General features: G+C 40.1%; 1 protein-coding gene across 1 annotated transcript in view; it reads left to right on the plus strand.

Moving 5' to 3' along the window:
• Positions 1–15,319, plus strand: part of LOC140387961 (lysine-specific demethylase RSBN1L-like) — a 79,081-nt gene that overhangs the window by 2,690 nt on the left and 61,072 nt on the right. The window lies entirely within an intron of this gene.

Genomic DNA, 15,319 nt, shown 5'->3' on the forward strand with positions numbered 1-15,319 from the left:
TGCAGAGAAAATCTTTCCACTGGTGGTGGTGGGGGGGGTCAAAACTATAAGATAATCAATCATCTATCCAAAAAGTAATAAGAAGATAGAATTCACTACCAGAAGGAATAGTTGAGGCAAACATCCAAAGGGGAAAAGAATAGATTTATGTGCAGACAAGGTTAAATGGAGACCGGTTGGAGGAGACTTGTGTGAAGTATAAAGGCTGGCATAGACAAGTTGGGATGATTGACCTGTTTCTGCGCTGTAAATTAATTGAACTCGGTGATGTAAATCTACTCATGTCAGGTGGTGTGAATTTTCAATGGACTAGCTGAATGGAACCTATGCTGGTGGGTTTGTTAAACTATTGGGGAAAAAAATCTGCTCTGTTTTCCAAATGGTATGGCAGGATTTGAGTCACAGTTGGCTAAATTGTAAGGGCATGATTTTTGACATGTGTTGCTAGAGGCCTGGTAGGAGCCAGGTATTTTTTTTTAGAACTAATGAGCCTCACAGAAGACTGGCAAAATAGAAATGTATCTTCTCCTCACAGGTTGTGTGGAATATATGCACATAAAAATAGTAAATGTGTTGATTTAAAAGTTGTATCACCTAGTCAGTGCCTGAGGACTATAAAGATAACCTTGGTCATCTGTACATTTTGGGACATTGTGGTTTGTGTATTACTGGGTGGTGTCATTTTGAAATGTTATAACAACCATAGAATCCCTACAATGCAGAAGCAAGCCATTTGGCTCATTGTGTCTGCATCAACCCCAGCCGAAAGAGCACCTTACCTAGGCCCACTCCACTGTCCTATCCCTGTAACCACAACCTCACATAACCTGCACATCTTTGAACTGTGGGAGGAAACCAGAGCACTCGGAGGAAATCCAACCAGTTGGGGATCAATGGTAACATTGAGATTATTTTGCATTTTCACTTGTCTATTTGGAGGCTGGGAAGAAATGTCCAGCAGAATATTGAAATGGTAGTATTCATGATGGGGGGTGCATGTGCCTTGTGGAAGGGGGGGGTGGGGCTTGATCACTAAAACGTTAAGTAAAGTCATATATTTGTCCACAAATACAATGGCTTTCTCAAAAAAAGAAATTTTTATAGTGTACCCAATTTTTTTTCCTCCCAATTAAGGAGCACTTTAGCGAGGCCAATCCACATAACCTGCACATCTTTGGGTTGTAGGGGTGAAACCCACGCAGACACTGGGAGAACGTGCAAACTCCACACAGGCAGTGAGCTGGGACTGGGATCGAACTTGGGTCCTCAGTGTCGTCAGCAGCAGTGCTAACCACTGCGCCACCATGCCGCCCGGCTTTCTCAAACACAACCAGCTGTGAGATGTCTGCTTTGGCCAGGGAAGGCAAGGATGAGTACCTAAAACGATAGAGAATAATCTTAAGATTAGGAAAAGTAAAACAAAACAAGTGTCAAGACGTGGTAAAAAGGATTGTCGTAGCTAGAAAATAAATCATTCCTTATGATTCCTTATAAACATTGATCATGTTTTACATTTCTAGAAAATATTTAGGAATACCTTTTTGTTTTTCACTGACAAGAGTGATGAAGTTAGAGTTTAATTCAGAGGATCAGTTGCATAAACCTGGCTCGTATTCTTTGAATTTAGGAGTTTGAGGAGTGATCTTATTGAGTTGATTAAGGGATTTGATAGGGTAGATAAAGAGAAACTATTTCCTCTAGGGAAATCCAGATCAAGGAAGCATAATCTCAAAGTTAGAGTGAAGCCATTTGGCAGTCAAATCATCAGATCAATCATGGCGCACTTTCACACACTGGGTAATAGAAATCTCGAACTCTGTTCCCCAAAAGGCCTGGATTTTTTGTCAGTTGAAACTTGAAAAAGCATCTCAAAGACATGTAAATGTGATTGAGATTCAGATTAACCATGATGTTGCAGAATGGCTCGTGGGTTGAATGTCCTACTTGTTTTCCTCTTGTGATATATTTGGAAATAAACTTTTTATTGTGCAGTTTCTGTTATTACGATCCCTGTTTATGTTCCAACTGGATGGGAAGAACCTTGGTTCAAAAGACTGTAACTTTACTTTAAAAAAAAAATGAAAATGTGGAGGAACAGTCATAGCACCACTTTTTTTTTTTTCTTGCTGTTAAAACTAATGAAAAAATTGGATTATAATATAATATTCCTTTGCACCCCCTCTCTCTTCTCCCCCCACCCCACACACACACAATTACATACAGGTTTTAGAATTGACACAGATTACAAGGTACATATTAATCTACAATGGTTTCATTTCCTCCTAAAAGCCCCAAAAGATGCGCTGTTAGGTAATTTGGACATTCTGAATTCTCCTGCTGTGTATCCGAAGAGGCGACTGGGGGCTTTTCACAGTAACTTCATTGCAGTGTAATGTAAGCCTACTTGTGACAATAAAGATTATTATTAGTATATTAACACACAGTCCCTTTTAAACACAACAGATGACTATGGTCAAATACATGTGCTCTACTCTGAACCCAAGTTACATCTCACTTCCAAATATATACTTTAAAATCTCGGTTTGCAATCTGAAGCCCAGTCCAGGTTTTACATATGTCTCTTTTTAATTCCTCTGAACAATACCTTGGTTTCTGCTCACTTATTTCCAGTCGTCTTAAACACTCTTTCTGTCCCATGGTTATCTGGATTGTAACTTGTACTTTAGGAAGCTTGCCTCTTTGCAGCTCCCGCCCTGTCCAGCCTTCCTTCTGGCAGATGTTCACTCCCTGAGATCCTGTCTCCAACTGCCCACAAATTCAACTAAAACTTAAAAGCTTCTCTACCGTACAAAATTCCAGTTGCTTAGCAACACTGTATACCTCTGCTGGTCTATTTATTTACTTTTCATGCCGTAACCCTCTAAACATGATAGTAACACAGACAAACACCTTTGTCCAGCATGAATCTAACTATAGGTTTTACCTTTCCAGGCACAGAAACATTAAATTAAACCCACTTACAACTATACTTTATTTCTAATTTTTACCAATACAAATATAAATCTCTTAAAACTACCTTTTGTTTTCCTAGGGCTGCTTGCCATTTTGTAATATTGGACCTGTGGGTATGCTATTTCTGTACTAATTTGATAGTTTTGTAGCTTTGTTCAGGAATTAATAAATTAGCAAACACTCATGGTATTTGAAGTTCAGTGGCCATGTTCTGTTTGCTAGTTGTTTGTTGAATTTCAGATTGTCTAATTTTGTCTATGCTAGAAGTTACACAAAGCCTGATTGGCCCTGTAATAATACTATCTTCAAACATCATTGCCACCTCTCTTTCATATGTGCTACTGTGGGGCAAACAGATGTTCTGAAATAAAACCATAAAAATAGTAGCAGCATATGTAGAAAGAGGACAGTCGGGTTAATTTTCCAGCTCAAATAATATAATGGCTTGTATTTATATAGCACCTTTTGAGATCTCAGGATTTCCCAAGTTGCTTTATAGCCCATTATGTACTCATTTTAAAAGTGCAGTCACTGGTAATGTAGGAAATAACTTTTGTCAGAACAGAGTTCTGTTTCTGGCATGTTCTTGACAAGTGACCACCTTTTGTACTATCTAGTTTTTAACAGGAAACTTAAATGCATCAGCTTATATTCCTAATGTGTTGTTTTTTGGATTCGGTGGTCACCAGAAGTTTGAGACCTGTAAAAGCTAATGTTGAAACCTATAGATTTGTTTTATTAAGTTCTGATTGGAGGATATGATTGGTTAACAACTACTGCAGTATACTCATGCATGTACATTATACCATATCAAAGGATAATATATACCTTTTATAAATAAATGTTGCCCTGAGGTGACGTGATTACCATGGTGACAGATGTCAGAGATAGCACAAATTAAAAGCTTATCTTCCTCTTGGTATCCTATGTCAGTGCTAAGTATTTCATGGTGAAATATTGGACAAGGAAATTAAGTTACTTCCACTACTCCCTGATTTGCTAAAACCACACACTACTCCAGTTAAACATTTCCACTTTGCATATTGGCTGTCCTTGTAGTCTTGTTAAGAGGCTATCGGAGAACAGTCCACTTGTTCTATCTTGCCAACTCGGAAAAAGATCCATTTATCCCTATTCTCTGCTTCTGTTAGCAAACAAGTCCTCTACCTATGCTAATATGTTATCCCGCACCGCACCAATATTTTGCACAGTAACCTTTGATGTTGCACTTTGACAGTGCCTTCTGGAAATCTGTACGGAATATCCAGCGATTTTCCCCATACCTCCATGGTTTGTTATTTTTTCAAAGAACTCCAATTGATTATTCAAGCATGATTTCTGTTTCATAAAACCATGTGCCATAGAACCATAAATTCCTACAATTCAGAAGGAGACCATTCAGCCCATCGGATCTGCAGCGACCCTCTGAAAGAGTACCCAGACCCACCCACCCTATCCTTATAACCACATCCCTGAATACTATGGGGCAATTTAGATTGGCCAATCCGTCTAAACTGCACATCTTTGGATTGCAGGAGGAAACTCATGCAGATGCGGATAGAACATGCAAACTCCACATAGACAGTTGCCCAAGGCCAGAATTGAACCCGAGTCCCTGGTGCTGTGAGGTAGGAGGGCTAACAATTGTGCCACCATACCGCCCTGCTATAACTTCTTATAATATATTCCACCGATTTCCCCAGGACAGATGTTAAGCAAACTAACCCATTGCTTCCTGCTCTTTGTTTCCTTCCTCCTTGAGGTGGCCCCTTTCCAGAATCTAAAGAATTTTGAAAAATTAAAATCAATGCATGTACTAATCAGCAGCCACTTTTAAGACCCTAGGATGAAGTCTGCCAGGACCTGCAACTTATCAGCTTTTAGTTCTCAATTTTCTCAGTACACTTACCCCGCTGATTGTAATTATTTTAAGACCGACCCTCCCTTTCACTTCCAGATTCAAAATTATTTCTGGGGTGTTATTTATATCCTCAATATTGAAGACCTATGCAAGAGGTCTGTTCAATTCGTCTGTCATTTCCTTATTTTCCAATATTAATTCCCCATTCTCACTCTCTAGAGGGCCAGTGCCCACTTTACTTTTTTAAATTACCTGTAGAAATTCTTATATTTAAAAAATATTTCTAGCTAGTTTTGGGCAGCACGGTGGCGCAGTGGTTAGTGCTGCTGCCTCACGGCGCTGAGGCCCAGGTTCGATCCCGGCTCTGGGTCACTGTCCGTGTGGAGTTTGCACATTCTCCCCGTGTTTGCGTGGGTTACACCCCCACAACCCAAAGATGTGCAGGCTAGGTGGATTGGCCACGGTAATTTACCCTTTAATTGGAAATTGGATTGGGTACTCTAAATTTAGAAATATATATATATATGTTTCTAGCCAGTTTTCTCTTGCACACTAATCTCTCCCTCCATTGATCTTTTAGTTATTCTTTGCTGTTCTTTATATTCTGAATGATCTTGTGACCTGCCAAATCTTCACGGAATTATGCGATTTTTCTTGCAGTTTGATACTACCTTTAACTTTATTTTGCCACGGATGGTGCATCCTTCCCTTCGAGTCTTTCTTTCTCACTGGAATGTATCTTTTTAAGTATTCTGAAATATCTCCTTAAATGTATGCCGCTGTATCTCTACTGACCTATCCCTTAACCTAATTTCCCAGTTCACTTTAGCCAGTTCTGTCTTCATGCTTTCATAATTACCCTTATTTAAGATATAGTTCCAGGTCAGGAGGTTTAGAGGGGAACATGCAGGTGGCGGTGGTGGCATTGTCATGTGTCTACTGTCCTTGTCCTTCAATGGTATAAGTCATGGGTTTGGAAGGTGCTTGAAAGAGCCTTGGTGAGTTCCTGCAGTATATCCTACTGCCACTGAGGAAGGAGCAGTGCTCCGAAAGCTAGTTATTTGAAACAAACCTGTTGGACTTTAACCTGGTGTTGTAAGACTGGTTATAGAATTATATAGAATCATAGAAGTTACAGTGCAGAACGAGACCATTCGGCCTACCCAAGCCCACACTCCACCGTATCCCAGTAACCCCACGCAATCTTTTTTTGGGACACAAAGGGTAATTTAGAATGGCCAATCCGTCTAACCTTCACATCTTTGGGCTGTGGGAGGAAACCGGAGCACCCAGAGGAATCCCACACAGACACTGGGAGAACGTGCAGGCTCTGCACAGACAGTGACCCAAGCCGGGAATCCAAACCTGAGACCCTGGAGCTGTGAAGCAACTGTGCTAACCAGGGTTCCATTGCCTACACAAAGGCTGCTTCGCTGATGAGAATTCTTGCTGGCTTGGCTGTTTCAGTATGAATTCTGTATTTTCCTATCTCTCTCAGCTGTTAGACGTTTTAGTTGCTGTGATATGAAGAGTCTAAAGTTCTGTTCCTTTCTCACAAACACACATTTATTTCCTTCCAACCGCCTTTGCACAAATCTCTCACTATACATCACCAAACAGAGGCCACCTGAAGCTCCTTTACATATCAGTGTCAATTAATGGATACTTAACATAAATGAGACAACTAATTGGAATGTCTCTTAACCCATTACTTAACAGTCTCCCCTTCATTGGAGAAAAAAAAATTAGATGAAAGCAAATTTTCAAGAAATTCAAAAACACACACATGATTCTCCCCCCCCTTTTTGTTTTTTGTTTGGACGAGAAAGAAAAAAAAACAGTCACAGAAACAAACGCCCTTCATTAACAATATCCAAAAGTTTCTGTGAACTCGCCCCTCTTTTCCTAAAACAGTCTGACAGTTGATAGCTCCTGACGACCCATTTAATTTTTCTTATTTCCCCTCTGTCCGATATCTGCTTCAAATTTGCAATGTCTATCCGTAACCTCTTTTCATTGCCACTTTTTGTAGAGTGCACATTTTCCCACAGGGATTTATTGTCAATGTGACAGTCAATAGATATATTGCCCAAATCCATTAATCCCAAAATTTCTGTCAATATCATATTTATATAAAAGGCCATATCCACCGCCTCTACAAGGCTTAACGTCTCAGCAGCCAAAGTGCTTTTTACCACTCTCCTTACTTTCTTTGTTTCCTTCACAAGCGGGCAACATTTACCATTGTTCCCCCAAGAGGAAAATTATAAAACCTGCGCTTGAAACTCCCATCACATAAATTTGCGTAGGGTGCATTGCTGAGTTTCAAGTGCCTACGGTCACCTAAAACCGGGAACTTCAAAACACACACCTACATTTTTAGTTTGGCCAGCGCTTTATTTGCTCTTATTATGTCTTCCACTTTGGGATCATTCATTTTTGTACTTGACTCTAAGACATCAAAACTCATGTCCGGTCTAGTCTGTCTACCTAACCAGTTCAGTTGCCCAATTAAACTTCGCAGTTGCTCTTTTTCTATCTTTGAAACCATTGTGTCTTTATGTGAAACTCGGCCACGACTAATTGCTATTGGGCTGTGCTTTCCAAAAACGATTGCTGACGTAAAGTTGCCCCTAACTTAGTCTGTCCAATTTTCAGTCCAATATATTTAAATGCATCGGAAGCCTGACTTTTTCATAGAATTTACAGTGCAGAAGGAGGCCATTCGGCCCATCGAGTCTGCACCGGCTCTTGGAAAGAGCACCCTACCCAAGGTCAACACCGCCACCCTATCCCCATAACCCAGTAACCCCACCCAACACTAAGGGCAATTTTGGACACTAAGGGCAATTTATCATGGCCAATCCACCTAACCCGCACATCTTTGGACTGTGGGAGGAAACCGGAGCACCCGGAGGAAACCCACGCACACACTGGGAGGATGTGCAGACTCCGCACAGACAGTGACCCAAGCCGGAATCGAACCTGGGACCCTGGAGCTGTGAAGCAATTGTGCTATCCACCAGGCTACCGTGCTGCAACGTGACTTCCAACCCTGAATTCTTTCCTCAAATCAGAGATTACAATAGCTTCAAAATCACTAGTCCCACCCCACAAAAAATCATCGGCATGTATCATAAAAATGCCAGAAAGATTTTCTTTATAGTGCCAGTAAAACATTGCAGGATCTGCTTTCAACTGGCAACAGCCTAACTTTAACAAAACTGACCTGACCGAAAAATACCAGACTCTAGATGCATCATTTAATCCATATACATATTTGTTCAACTTCCAGAGTACCCCTTCTGTGTTAGCTGCTTCTTTTAGGAGGACGGAGAAAAATGTTTCTCTGGAGCTGATGCCCCTGCAAAAAGGCAGCTTTTATATCTATAGATTTGCATTCCCATGCCTTTGTGGTTAATAGAGCCAAGAAGATCTTTAAAATAACCTTTCCAGCTGTAGGTGAATCTACCCTTAAATTCTGATCTTCTAAATTTTCTTCAAATCCCCTTGCCACAAGCCTGGACTTTGCCTTACAAGTTCCATCCGGAAGAACCTATTCCGTGCAAATCCATCTGTGGGATAGAGCTCTTTGTCCCCTATCCGGTACTTCCGTGTATACCCCAAATTCACTCCAACTATGGAATTCTTGCTGTTTAGGTTCTTTAATAACTTTTTCATCTAATTTATTTGAAGCCACCAAAATCTCACGTGCATGTGGGCTTCTACTCCTATTAGTATTCGTAGTCTTACTCGTGTTCCGAGATCTTGATAAATTACGTCCCCTCTCCCGCCTGGTATCTCGTTCTGTACTGCTACTGCTTGATCTTTCCCTTCTGCTGTGGGATGTCCTTTCAATAGTTCTCGACCTTTTCCTGCGGAGCTGTTCATTATCCGATGTACTATCTGAACTGGCACTGTGTTTCTGTGCCCTCCATTTTTGAACTTCGTTTTCCCAATCCGTTGTCTTTACTCCTTCCCCTGAATGCTGTACATTCAACCAATGTTTATACTTTCCAGTGGCCCTCCCTGCTCTACTAATAACAGTTGCATCCTTCCATTGACTAGACCCCATCAGGCAAGTATGTCACTTTTGTACCAACTTTTGGCAGTTGCCCTTTCGGGTAAATGGCCTGTTCTAATTCATCAGAAGTGTTGTGTTCCTCCACAGAAACCCTGTCTATATCAGTTAATTGGTCCTCATAGTTCTGTAACACATGCGTACCAGGTGACTCTGGTTCCTCGTCATGTCTGTTTACTCGGTCTAAATTTGTAATCTGTACCCATTATCCTTGAGGAATGTACCCTAACAGTTTGATTACCATGTTGCAAAATAATTGTTTTCCCATCTATGCCTATGATCTTCCCTGGGCCTTTCCATTCATTAGAATTGTCTCTCTTATAGTATACCATGTCTCCTTGCTGAAAAACGGCATCTGATGGCCGTACGTTATGTCTTTAAGCTCTGTGAATTCTTTCAGAGACTTCTGCTTCCAAAAAAGCTTTTCTACTGCTATGTAATGCATTTAAATGTTCAGCAAAACCAGAGCTAATTGTAGTCCCCTCCCAAGCTGGAGGCTGGTCATCCAAAATGGATGGAATTTTAGGATTTCTACCAAACACTAATTGATAAGGACTATAGCCCCCAACCATCTGCAATGAATTCTTTGCCATGTACTGCCCATGCTAAAGCTGAATTTAGCCTGCAATTTGGTCGATCTGCCAAAATTTTCCGAAGCATGTCATCGATGACAGCATGATTTCTTTCACAGGCACCATTACTAAATGGGCTTTCTGCAGCCGTATTCATAACTCTGATATTCATATTTTCACACATATCCCTAAACTCATCATTAGCAAATTCTCCCCCATTGTCCGTAAGGAATTTTGTCGGTGGACCCATTCCTGTCCCTATCCATTTTTCCACGATTTGATCCAGAATTACTCTCTTTTCTTTACTTCGTACAATCGTTGATTGACTAAATCTGGTTGCTAAATCTACAAAATGCAAAATAAATATATTATTTGCTTTATCCCAGATCTTAAGGTCCATGGCCACAATGTCGTTAAAATCCCTGGCCAAAGGTAGAGTTACTATCGGTCGTGCTGGTGTTCTTCTGTACTTCCTACAAACTTCACAGCGGTCACTAACCTGTTCTATCAGTTTAGTATAGTTGTCATCCCTTACCCCTGCATCCTTTAATAAATTTTTCAGCCTCCGAGGAGACTGATGTGCAAATTGCCTATGCAGTTTTAATACCACAAGCTTTTTATCAGCTAAAGTCCCTTTTTCAACTGCCATTAACACATCCTTAACCACTCTACTTGAAATATTATTTGTCAGTAATGGAATACAATAGTGTCCCGACTGTGTAAATTGTAAGTCCACCGTCTTTCCGAAAACTGTTGCCTTATCCTGTTCCATATCCAGTTTCATGTGTGCTTTCTTCATCGACGGTCTGCTCAGAAGCAAAGGTATCTCACTTGATACAACATCCGTGCTAATGAAATGATTCACTCCGGCAATATTGCAAGGGATCACCACTTTTTTCAGCGACTTCAGAGTATTATCATCCCCAAACCTGAAACTGGTGGAACTTTCAAATTCCTTAACCTTGTTACGATTTTCAGCATTCAAAGAGTCCAGGTAACATTTTAACCAGTCAATTCCACACATAGTAGATGTGCAGCCACTGTCCAATACAGCACAGTTGAAGGATTCTGCAACCAACACCCTCATTACCGGCGTAAAAGGGGCTAGTTTAGCACAGGGCTAAAGAGCTGGCTTTAAAAGGCCAGCAACACCATTCACTTCCCGTACCAACCTCCCCGAACATGTGCCGGAATGTGGCGACTAGGGGCTTTTCACAGTAACTTCATTTGAAGCCTACTTGTGCCAATAAGCGATTTTCATTTCATTAAAACTGCTTGTCAATAGGACAATGCCTTCTTTCTGGTCACTATCTTTTTCCTCTTCTGACTCTTCCGTGTCATGTGTCACTTCAAACACTCTATCATAACGAGTTGGACAGTTGAAAGCATAATGGTATTGAGAGTCACATCGAAAACATCGATTTATCATGCCCCGTGCATTTCTTGGGTTCATCTTCCTATTGTAGGTTCTAACTGGGTTTCTGTCTTCATAATTTCCTTGTCTCGGTCTCCGTCTATAGTCTTGAGCCCTGTTCGTAGGCATACGATTTCGCCATCCTGTTACTAGTGCATCTTCCATATTCTGCCTTATTGCAGGCTGACCTATTTTGGTCATCAGAGCCATCGGAATCGAATGTTTCCCCAGAAACGTTTGTAAAGCTTTTGTCATCTGTCCGAATAAGATATCCTTATCAGTAAACTGAACTCCTGTCAAAACCAGGAGCCTATCCATGTTGCTCACTCTAGCACAGTCAAGTAATTTAAAGGCCAACACAGACTGTGGAAATTCCAGGTTGTGTTTCTGCAGTCTTTTATATAGTCTGCCAAATTCCATTATATAGTCTTCCATGGAGATATCCTCCATTTTCCAGAACTTATCAAAATCTGACCATGCTTCATACGCACTTAAGTCATCTTTCTTATAAATCTTATCCATATAATGTAATATAGTCTCCAGACCTTCTGAGTCTAACTCTTCCAATTCCAGCTCAGAAAGCACTTTGTTTCGGATTTTACTGCCATATGGTAAAGAAAGAGCCAATGCTATACCTTGTTTTCTCTTTCCCAAAGCAGTTACCTTAGTCCACATAACTACTGCACTTCTCCATTGGTCGTATGATTCCCTTTTAGAAAATAAGGGAGGATAGTCATATACAGCCATCATTATCCTCGGTTCAGCCATATATCCCTCTTCTTTTTTTTTTTTCTTTTCTCCCTCACTCCTTGGTTTGATCTGGAAAAGTTGAATCTTTCAACCCTTCACATTTACACAGCAACCATCCTCTGCTACCAATTGTTAGACGTTTTAGTTGCTGTGATATGAAGAGTCTAAAGTTCTGTTCCTTTCTCACAAACACACACTTATTTCCTTCCAACAACCTTTGCAGAAATCTCTCACTATACATCACCAGATAGAGGCCACCTGAAGCCCCTTTACATATCAGTGTCAATTAATGGATGCTTAACATAAATGAGACAACTAATTGGAATGTCTCTTAACCTATTACTTAACATCAGCAATGTGGTCAAGTATCCCATTATGCCTTGCGAATCTTTCACAAGTGACTATATGTATATTTCAGTATTATTCTGCCTTAAAAATGCATTTCTGTCTAATAGGTGCCGCAATTTAGGAACTACATTTTCTATGATATTTTCTACGATTGCTGTATAGTTCCATTCTGTAATTAACCCTGTTTTCGCTAAACTACACTATATTATTCTTTTCTTTTATGCTTTCCCGGCTGTCGGTTTTCCCCCAATAGATAGCAGCTTTTCCTATCTTCCCCCCTCCCTTCAGGTTCCATGAGTGAATAAAGATATGAAAGAACAAGAGAAGTTTAAGAAAGAGGCATACATTAAGTACATAGGTGGCAGTAGAAAATGATATGAGCAATGAGATTAATGCATTTAAAATATATAAAAAATTAAATGAATTCGAAGAATATAAAGCCCATGGTCAAGATGATTTGCATCCTCCTATTTTAAAAGAATCTCGGGAAGAGATGGCAGAAGTGTTACTACTCCTGTTTAATAATTTGTTAAAGAAAGGCCAGAGGACTGACATAGCTAATATAATTCCTATACTTAAGGGAGACAGAACACGGTCAGGGAGTTGTTGACCAGTCAGCTTCATATCAACAATTGGCAAAGTAATGGAATCCTTACAAAAGGAGAGACTTTTTAAAACATCTAGAAATTAGAAATATAATAATGAGTAGGTAGTATGGATTTCAAACCTTTATTGATTGTTTTGAGGTAACAAAGTGAGTCAACAATGATAATACAGTACTTGTAATTTATTTGGATTTTCAAAATGCCTTGGATAAGGTACCTCCTAATAGACTCATGAATAAGGTTAGTGAATGTGGCGTCAGGGGACAAATGCCAGAACTGACTGCTAGCTGGTTTAAAGATAGACAGCAGAGTGGGAATGAAGGTAGCTATTCAGAGTGATGGTAGGTGGGAGTGGTATTCCACAAGGGCTAGTGCTGGAACTACTTTTGTTCGCAATTTAAATTTGAACTTTTGAATCAAAGACAATATTTTGGGGCGGCATGGTGGCTCGGTGGTTAGCACTGCTGCCTAAGGCGCTGAGGGCCCGGATTCGATCCCGGCCCTGGGTCACTGTCTGTGTGGAGTTTGCACATTTTTCTTGTGTCTGCGTGGATTTCACCCCCACAACTGAAAGATGTGCAGATTAGGTGGATGGAACAGGGGCAGCACGATGGCGCAGTGGGTTAACCCTGCTGACTCCCAGGTTCGATCCCGTCTCTGGGTTACAGTCCGTGTGGAGTTTGCACATTCTCCCCGTGTCTGCGTGGGTTTCACCCCACAGCCCAAAGATATGCAGGTTAGATGGATTGGCCACACTAAATTGCCCCTTAATTGGGAAAAATGAATTGGGTACTCTAAATTTATTTTTAAAAACCAACATTGATGAACATGAGTAGTACCTCTTGGTAGGAAAAATGGGGAGGTCTCTTCTTACTTGGGAAGTGCAAGTCTAAGTTGGGTAATGAAACAAAAGCATCTCAGAGTACAAATACATCAATTACTATAAGTTGCCTTACAGGTTCATAAAAAAGCAAACCAAGCACTAAGCTTTTTTTCTAGAAGAATAGAATCGAAAAATAGGTACGTTATGCTAAGTCTCTGTCAAACAATTAGAGTACTGCATGCAGTTCTGGTCACCAATTTATAGAAGTTATCGGGACACTGCAAAGAGTTGAGAGAAGATTTACAAGGATGATGCCAGAAATACAAGGGTATACATATCAGGAAACAATTGATGGGTTGGGTTCCTTTTCACATAGAAAAAGGCTGAGGGGCGACCAAAGAAAGCTCTTAATAATTATGAAACGTTTTATTAGAGGAGTGGTTGCAGAGAGAATGTTTCTTCTGCTGAAGAAGGAGCATGACAAGCGGTCATCAATATCAGAAATTCAATAGGAATTCAGAAGAAAGTCCTTAGCCAAAGAGTGGTGAGACTATGGAACTCACTACCACATGGCGTGGTTTAAGTGAGTAGTACTGAGGCTTTTAATGTGAAGCTAGACACAAACATGGAGAAGAGAATAGAGAAATGCAATGGGAGATTTAGAGGAGATAAGATGCGGAGCATAAACTCTGAGAGACTGGTTGGACTGAATGTCCTGTTTCTGTGCTGCATTTCCTATATAATCCTATGTAAATACAAGTTATTTCCTTGCTGCCATTTACTGCCGTGTATTTCTAATTTCTCCTCTTAGACCGTTCCTTTAAAATCTGAAGAAAAATATTTTTCAGCCTTTCCACATAACCTCTTTCTCTAATGCTAGGAATCAGTCTTAACTCCCCACTGCACTAATTCTAAGATTTGAGTCTTTTGCCCCCCTCTAACTAAAGCAGCAGGCGAGCTCTGTACTGCATATGCATGACTTCATTTGAATTATAATTTTTGACTATTTGGGTTTGCTCTTGCTTTAACGTTATCGATCGCTGCTCCACAGTGAGTTTGTTGAGCAGTAAAACTACAAAGATCTCTTTCTACTTTAAGCTAAAATTGTATCCTTTTTCAGAGAACTTTGTTAAAGACCTTTTGGATGTCCAGGTATATTACATTGCATATCATTTTTCTCCTGAAGCTTTGGTGCAGTCTTTAGATTCTGCACTACATTGATTTACTAATATCTATTTGATTGAATGTCAAGCTCTGCATTCTTTGGTGTGATAAGGAGGAACACCTAAGGCAGGTGTGCATGGAACGTTTTACATTATTCATGCTGTTTCCTGTCTGGAGGATAATTTCCTGGTTTTCAAAGGAATTGGGTAGAATCCATAGGCTCAAATGGCTGCCTAACCTCTCATTGTATTTTATTCAGTACTAACATTTGTAGATTTTGAACTTAATATTATGTTTAAGCAGTGGTGGCACATTTTCCGTATATAGAATTAGTAGATTCCCTGCTATGGTGATTGAACCATTGAGTTCAGCTCTAAGTAGAAGTTTTAATTGTTTTGAAGAATATCACCTCAGGCCATTCCTATAGTTCTTCTTGCAGCTGGATCAACAGCAATTTTGGCAGTATTCTGTATGCAGGTTCATGCGTTCTAACTGAGGTATGAAGAAGAAAGAAATGCAGAATAGGGAAGAAGTAGGAAAACCGTCCAAAAGAACAAGGAAAACAATTAACAAGACATAGCAAATAGTTTGAGAAAAGCTACATATGTAAACCTGATTGAAATTGAAGAGCCTACAGGAAATAGGTAATTTGGTTCTACTGTTCTGTTAAAACTTGAAATTTCACAACGGTTGAAAAAAATGTCACAAATTTGTTGAAGCTATAGATA

This window comes from Scyliorhinus torazame, chromosome 13 (assembly GCF_047496885.1).
Source record: "Scyliorhinus torazame isolate Kashiwa2021f chromosome 13, sScyTor2.1, whole genome shotgun sequence".
Taxonomy (NCBI): domain Eukaryota; kingdom Metazoa; phylum Chordata; class Chondrichthyes; order Carcharhiniformes; family Scyliorhinidae; genus Scyliorhinus; species Scyliorhinus torazame.